At 33.9% G+C, this 8,099-nt stretch overlaps 1 protein-coding gene across 2 annotated transcripts in view; it reads right to left on the reverse strand.

The window, feature by feature from the left end:
* FZD3 (frizzled class receptor 3) overlaps window positions 1–8,099 on the reverse strand; it is a 36,985-nt gene that overhangs the window by 27,979 nt on the left and 907 nt on the right. For both annotated transcript variants that reach the window (XM_070734894.1, XM_070734895.1), the window contains exon 2: window positions 801–913. The gene's annotated coding sequence lies outside the window, so the exon portion shown is untranslated. The remainder of the gene's footprint in view (window positions 1–800; window positions 914–8,099) is intronic.

Genomic DNA, 8,099 nt, shown 5'->3' on the forward strand with positions numbered 1-8,099 from the left:
AATTGTATTGGTCATATTATTGACCCGCTTTATGATAGTGATAGGCAGTCTCCATTATGGTCATAACTCAAGGACTATTTGTAGTAAGAAAATAAAAAAACTACTCTGTGCGTGAAATACAACCTAGAGAGTAAAGGAATTGCAGAAAGTATAAACAGTGGTGTCAAACTTGTGTCATCGCATTGTCATCACATGACATATCGTGAGTTTCCCCCTTTCAGTAAAATGAGAGGGGCGTGGACAGCACATGATGCATCTGGTCCATGGCCCGTGAGTTTGACACCCCTGCTATAGAACAACTAAAATAGAGCCATGGCTATTGCAGAGAAGATCAAGCAATATGCCAGTTGAATAATTCAATTCCAGCAGAATTGGCAGGTTAGAACATATCAGAATGAATCCTCATCATTTAGTTATGTTCGTTTTCCTAGTCTGTAGATTAATCTGTAGATTACCCATACATAATAATAATTTCTTCCTTTGAAAGCAAATCTAAAAGTGGAAGAAACACAATGAAAATACTAAACAGAATTTTGAAGATGGGAAACATGAAACATAACTATATGATAATAATATTGTATCTGTTTCTATGAAACTAAAAAGATGTAGGAGAAATGCAGGGAACAAAGATAGCCACTTTTTGTAGCCTTGCGCCAACTCTATTTGGAATCTTGCTCTCATGCTGAAGCATGCTTTTGGAACTTTAACAGAGGTAGTCTATCTCATGACCAGATCAGATGAAAAACTCTTTAGCCCCTCTAGATTGAGAGCAAAGTCTAAAGCCCAGCTGAAATTCTTACAGTATTTCCTCTTCGCTGACGATGCTGCAGTTACTGCTCATTCTGCCGAAGACCTTCAATGACTCATTGACTGTTTTAGCAAGGCCTGCCAAGATTCTGGATTAACAATCAGCCTGAAAAAAACGCAAGTCATGGGTCAGAACGTGAATTCACCTCCCCATATTACAATCTTTGCACAAGAATTGGAAGTTGTCTGTGACTTTGTGTATCTGTGACACTCTCTCTCTAAATACTGAGCTGAATAAACATATTGGTAAAGTGGCCACCACATTCTCTAGACTCATAAATAGAGTATGGCTTAATAAGAAGCTGACAGAACATATAAAGATCCAGGTTTATAGAGCCTATATCCTGAGCACACACTTGTATTCCAGCAAGTCTTGGACTCTTTATGCACGGCAAGAGAGAAAATTGAATACCTTCCATACGCGCTCTCTCCAAAGTATCATTGGCATCACCTGGCACGACAAAGTTCAAAATAGCACAGTCTCGGAACTTGCTGGAATTTTTAGCATGTATACACTATTGAAACAGTGACATCTTCACTGGCTTGGGTATATTGTGAGGATGGATGATGGGCAGATTCCAAAAGATCTCCTATATGGTGAAGTAGTGCAGGGAAAGTGCTCCAGAGGGAGATCACAGCTGTGATATAAGGATATCTGTAAGAGGGATTTAAAAGCTTGGGAATGAACATTAACAGCTGGGAAACTCTGATCGTTCAGCTTGTAGGCTAAAGATGCAGCATAGCCTTCTCCATTTTGAGGAGACACTTGTTCGGAAGGGTTAGGCAAAGAGGAAGTCCCGGAACCAGCAAAATCCGGGAGCCAGGCAGGGGACAGAATGGATCTGCGCTCAGTGTGGAAGGGATTGCCATTCTCAGATTGGCCTTTTTAGCCACACTAGGTGCTGTTCTAGGAATTCTTTCCAGAACATGATACCATAGTCTTTTGAGACTTAAGGTTGCCAATGAATGAATGTGTATATGAAACTATCGCTATCATATGAAATGAAATTCCATAATTTAATATGTGATACAATGCTTACCTGTCCTGAATCTCTCATAATCCAGCTTTATTATAGAATCATAATACAGAGAAAGAATAAAAATTCTCATCTACTTTCTGCAAATTCTGCACTATTGGACATCTAATATGAGATTTCAAATGAAAAACTGCTTACGAAGCAAAGGAAACTTTTCTTCCCAAGCCTCTTGGCATTTTCAAAAACTATTCTAGTACAAAGATAGGCAAAGTTGGCTCTTCTATGACATGTGGTCTTCAACTCCCAGAAATCCTGAGTTAGTATGACTGGCTCAAGAATTCTGGGAGTTGAAACCCACAAGTCATAGAAGAGCCAACTTTGCTTACCCCTGATCTAATAAGTCACTACCGGAAACTAGATGCCAGATTAAGTGTTAGTTCTTATATTTGTATTTTTCTTATATAATTTTGGAGATATAATGTAGTCCTCAATGCTAAATAATCCCTTCACTATAAATATTACATGTACTAGGGTAATTTTGTTTGTCCTGCTTAATAGTGATTTTTTAAATAAAATATTAGGGGGGAAATAGTTATTTACTATATTTACCTGGCAGTAAAACTAGGATTTGAGAGCAAGATGTAGAGTATCTCAGTTTGATAAACAGACAAACAAACAAACAAACAAACAAACAACAACAACAATAATAATAATTTATTAGATTTGTATGCAGCCCCTCTCCAAGGACTTGGAGCAACTCACAACAAATAATACATGAGATACAAATCCAATATTAAAAACAATCTTAAAACCCTTGTGAAAAACAATCATACAGTTCAGACATGAAATGGAACAGCTAGGGGTATGTCAGTTTCCCCAAGCCTGGTGACAAAGGTGGGTAAATAAATAAATAAATATGTTTTCCACTAATAATTAAACATTAAAGCAAGAAATTTATTTCAGATTCACTGAAATGAGAGAATCTTTTCTCTTTAATATATTTTAGTAGTAAACTAGGCATCTTTTTTTCAAAGAAATATATTGGCCCTTGAACATGAACAATATTAATAATGTTTGAACATGAACTTCCCCTTTTTTATTGTTACAGTTAATTCTTTTGGATGATCACTAATTCTAAACTGTAACAATAAAAAAGGTGAAGTTCATGTTCAAACATTATTTTGTTTAAACCGAAAATTAATATTTATATACACAGTAAATGTATATATGATGAAGGATTCTTGCACTAGCTTAGAATGTTGTTCTGTTGTTAAATACTTATTGGCAAGGTTAGATAGTCTTTCCTTCTTTTTAGAAATCCTTATATCAAAACTGACTTGTATGGGACTGCTCTTTAAATTGAGACACTGTTACATAAAGTTATCTGTAAAGAACAACACATGCTTTTACTAATACAATTACAAACATTTAAAAATGACAAATATCCTCTCATAATTGTTTTAGCATTTTTCAGGCTGTGGATAAGGAATAGAATTTATGATTAGAACCCCATTTCCTATAGTCAACCTGATATGGTAATATAAGAATTCTCATATGATGCAAAAGGGGATTATCTAATCTACTATCCTATGGTTCAGAAAAACCAACAATGTCCTTACTTCCAACATTTCTTCATGAAAAATGGTATTTAAGAACAAAATGAATCTGGAATAGCAGGTAATATTTCCATTATGGCCAGTAGCCATTAATAACAAGCATAATATAAAGTTCTATATATAGGTGAAAACTGATGTATTATTTATTCAATCTGCCTTCTACCAATTACAGGAAAATCCAATAAATCATAATTAACAAAAAAGGAGAGTAACCTTAGTCTTCACTTTCCAGTTGCATTTACTTTTACTATGCCTTTCAAAACTCAGTGTTACTTATGAAAGCTGTTTCCTCCAAAGGAAATAATTTCTACCTAGAAAACAAATCTGGCTTAAAAAGATGGTAGTTGGCAACTCAAACAGATTGGCTGGCATATCTATATCAACTGTACAGCTGTATGCAGAGTCTCAGTAAATAAAAGGGGCAGATGCAAATTTTAATCTGCTTTTAAAACTTCTTTAATTACTAAACATATTTAATGCAACTTAAGGTATTTAGGCCATAAATGTTAGAATAAAATTTCTGTAATTTACTAATTTCTGTATTTACTACTATTTACTATTATTTATATTCATGTTTTTGTAACAAAACTGCTTTTGTTATGTATGGCCATTGCATTCGGTTTTAAGATTATATCTTGGGAATCAATATACAGACTTTCATAAGAACAAATAGAAATAAATGATGAAATATGTGTCACCACATCATTTTGCAATTCAATTTAAATACTTCTTTATTTAGGTCCTATGCCATAACACAAGTACACAGCATCAGGGCTTGTGTCATGAATATATTTCATCACTCAAGATATCTATGGCTACATGCTAAAAACTATATAGGATCAAGATTAAAATATAAAGTATTTTTTTCTATTAAAACATAATCAATATAATTATTTCCAGACCATTTAATAATGTTCATTTTTGTCACATTAAACATTTTGTTGATATTTCCTACAGGGTTCTGGCAATTAAATTAAGCTTTCAGGCTTAACTGAGAGATTCAGCATTTATGATCTTTAAAAATATACAACTAAAAAACGGTTATTTATTTATTTATATTCATTTACATAAATTATAGTCTTCTCATCTCTAAACAACTTTGTTTACACTTTAAAAGCAAATAAGTAAATGAATGAAATTAATAAATAGGTGACAAGAGTTAAAAAACCCAGAACCCCCCCCCCCCAAAAAAAACCTTATAGGGGGCTACCACCCTGTCCAATAAATTATATGAACTGATAGCTAAAATAAAACATTCCTACTTGAATTCCAACAGCACTATCAGTTTTTTAATCTCATCACAATTATTTGAATGAATTGTGCCGTCATTCACATTTTACTCCATATCAACAATCATGCATATAATTCAGATTATATATAATTCATACATAGATCATGTAGCTACTTAGGAAAAAACCTCAATATTTCTGAATATTACTGAGATGATTCATATAATCACTAGCAACAATAATGAAAATGTTAACTCTGGAACTTAAATGAAGATGCATTCTATGAGATGTTATGGTATAATTTTTAATGTTTCAACAGTAAACTGACAGCTTTGAAAATTATTTCAGTTGCAATTTATGTATGAAAGAACAATCAGTGACATAAAAGAGAAATCAGGTTCCTTAACTGTCAAACTAATCTATTATAAGCTGTATCAACAAGAGGGATAGAATCAGGATCACAAAAAGTGTTAGTACTGCTTTAAAATGCGTTGGTAAGACCATACTTGGAATATTGCATCTAGTTTTGATCATAGTACCAAAAAGATATTCAAACTCTAGAAAGAGTGCAGAGAAGAGCAACAAAGATGATTCAGGGACTGGAGATTAAAACATATGAAGATCAGTTGCAGGAACTGGGCATGTCTAGTTTAGTGAAAAGAAGGACTAGGGATGACATGATAGCAGTGTTCCAATATGTAACAGTCTGCCACAAAAAAGAGTGTCAATCTATTCTCCAAAACACCTTAAAGCAGGACAACAATGGATGGAAAGTTATCACGGAGAGATCCAGCCTAGAACTAAGGAGAAATTTCTCAAGGCTAAGAACAGTTAATTGTGGAGAACAGTGTACCTCCAGAAGTTATGAGTGCTCGACCATTGGATGTTTTGAAGAAAACATTGGGTAGCTATTTGTCTGAAACAGTATAGTATTTCTTGCTTGAGAAGAGGGTTGGACTAGAAGACCTCCAAGGTCCCTTCCAACTCTGTTATTCAGGTTTGTTATATTCCTTTGGCTACTGTCTTGTTTTTAAAAGAAAACAGAAGCACAAAATAGAGCATAATTTCTTAAAGCAGTAAAAAATAGTTCAATGATTCCCATATTGTGGTCTTGTTACATAATCAGTAGTTTGCAGAAGTGTACCAGATGGTCAACTACAACTTCCCACCATCCTCAGTGCTAGTGAGGAGCCTATAAAAAAGTCCGCTAATCATCTCAGTGGCCACCTCCTACGGTAGATTATCTGTAAGTTCAGCTAGTTTATGAAAATGAATCAGTGAAGGAAAAAAGGTTCATTGAAGCATATAGGTGATAAAAGTAGCAATACAAAAACCAGAATTCATAAAACCGACAACAGCAAATAGATCTCAAGTGATTGTGAGTCTGTAAGTAGATGTTTAACTGCAACTGTAATTCAAACATAAGTAATTCAAAAAGAAAAATACGAAGAGAAATACATACATGAGTATCTTAATAACATGGACATAGTGTGGAGATCAATTTGGGACATAGAGTGGAGATCAATTTGCCCATCATCTTAGTACATCTAAGTACCGATACTAGTACTACAGAAGATCATTCCATTATGTTTGTGCTAAAAATAATATACTGCACAAAAAAATAAAGGGAACACTCAAATAACACACCCTAGATCTGAATGAATGACATATTGTCATTGAATACTTATGTTCTGTACAAAGTTGAATGTGCACAAAAGCATGTGAAATTGATTGTCAATCAGTGTTGCTTCCTAAGTGGATAGTTTGATTTCACAGAAGTTTGATTTACTTGGAGTTATATTGTGTTGTTTAAGTGTTCCCTTTATTTTTTTGAGCAGTGTATTATGGTGTTGGATATACAAAATAATCTAAGAATGAAAAGGCATACTTAATTTGGGGATTTTTGTTGTTGAAAATTTAGCTTAAAATAGCTTTCAAACAGGGAGGGCAGGAAAGTACTATATAAATGTAACTATAATCATGATCTTATTCATCAAAAAAATAGTCTTTATTTTGAAAACAGAGGTGTTTGTTTTACTGGGAATCTATTATTTCCAAATATTTAGAAGTCCACAACTGCCAAAAGTTTACAAAGTAGTGATTTGGGAATCTTTCATTTCATCATTGGAATAAAAATAATTCACATTAAATAATCTTTGGTTAGAGGCTTCTCCTATAATATCTTCTAAAGGATTATCTCATAAACTAAAAAAGAAAACTCACTCTCCATGCTATCATTTACTGAAATGGAAATTCACTCTACGCTATCATCTACTGAAATAGAAAACTTTCCCATACATCTTCCTTAGTACTCAGTCAATGCCTTGTATGGCAGTTAGTAAAATTTAACTAGTACTGTAATTTTCTCCTTCTGCATTAAAACACTAATCTATCCCATTTTCTTTGCATATTTAATATTTTAGTTTTCTTTTAAGCACGCACTGGCTTCCATCATTCCTGGGGGGGGGGGATTAAAGGAGGACAAAAATGGTTATGTAAAACATATTTGCTGCTAGAATTATGGTAAGGACAATGAAGGAAACATCTCTTCAGTATTAAGATATCATAAAAATAAAAAAATTGTTTTGTGGGATCAGAAGATTCACTCTATAATTTCTTTTCCAGCACCAGTAAGATTGAAAGACAAGTCACAGAAAGGGTTTCCCAGTCTTTCTTCTAGAGAAAGAGTAATAAGCAAAGGGATGATTGCATTTGTTTTTGCAACTCATTGGTTTTCTTTGTGCACTACTGATAATTTGGAATATCAATTTCTCAACTGAGTTTTAGTCCCCTTCTGAAAAGATTATTCTAAATCAACTCTGACCCAGGATTACGTCTAGCTCCTGCCAAACACATCCTTGGTGAACATAATCCAGTAAGACATTCCTCCTTATTTCAGTGCTTACATGTGTGAGGCAAAACAGCAAATCAAAAAGATGATTGCAATTTCTTTAATCGCTTCCCAGCCCCACCCCCACCCCCCAGAATGAGCTTCTATACAGGCAAGCTCAATCACAATTAAAATATTTGATCTTTCATTCAATATTATTTTTTAAAATATCATTTCACACATTATACATTATTATTATTATTATTATTATTATTATTATTATTATTATTATTATTATTATTATTATTATTATTTTACAGCCACTTTGGTGGCCTGGGTTCAGTCAGATGTAAAAAGCTTCATGAAAATTATGGCTCATGTAAACGATAACTACTATTTCACTGTTCCCTCATATGATCTTCTACAGGGGGGTGGGATGGGGGGACACACGAAAAGTGACCAGGGAAAAAAAAACAAAGACGGAAAGCCTCCATTAATTCTCCCCCACCCCCTTTCTTTCTCCAGCTACGAAGATAAGAGCATAAATCAGGTACATTGTACTCCATTTGTCTCGCCTTTCAGTGCCAAGCCCACTTTGATCTGAAGATGCCAGAGAGAAAGAAATAACCCGCAGCCCTTT

Source organism: Erythrolamprus reginae, chromosome 1 (assembly GCF_031021105.1).
Source record: "Erythrolamprus reginae isolate rEryReg1 chromosome 1, rEryReg1.hap1, whole genome shotgun sequence".
Taxonomy (NCBI): domain Eukaryota; kingdom Metazoa; phylum Chordata; class Lepidosauria; order Squamata; family Dipsadidae; genus Erythrolamprus; species Erythrolamprus reginae.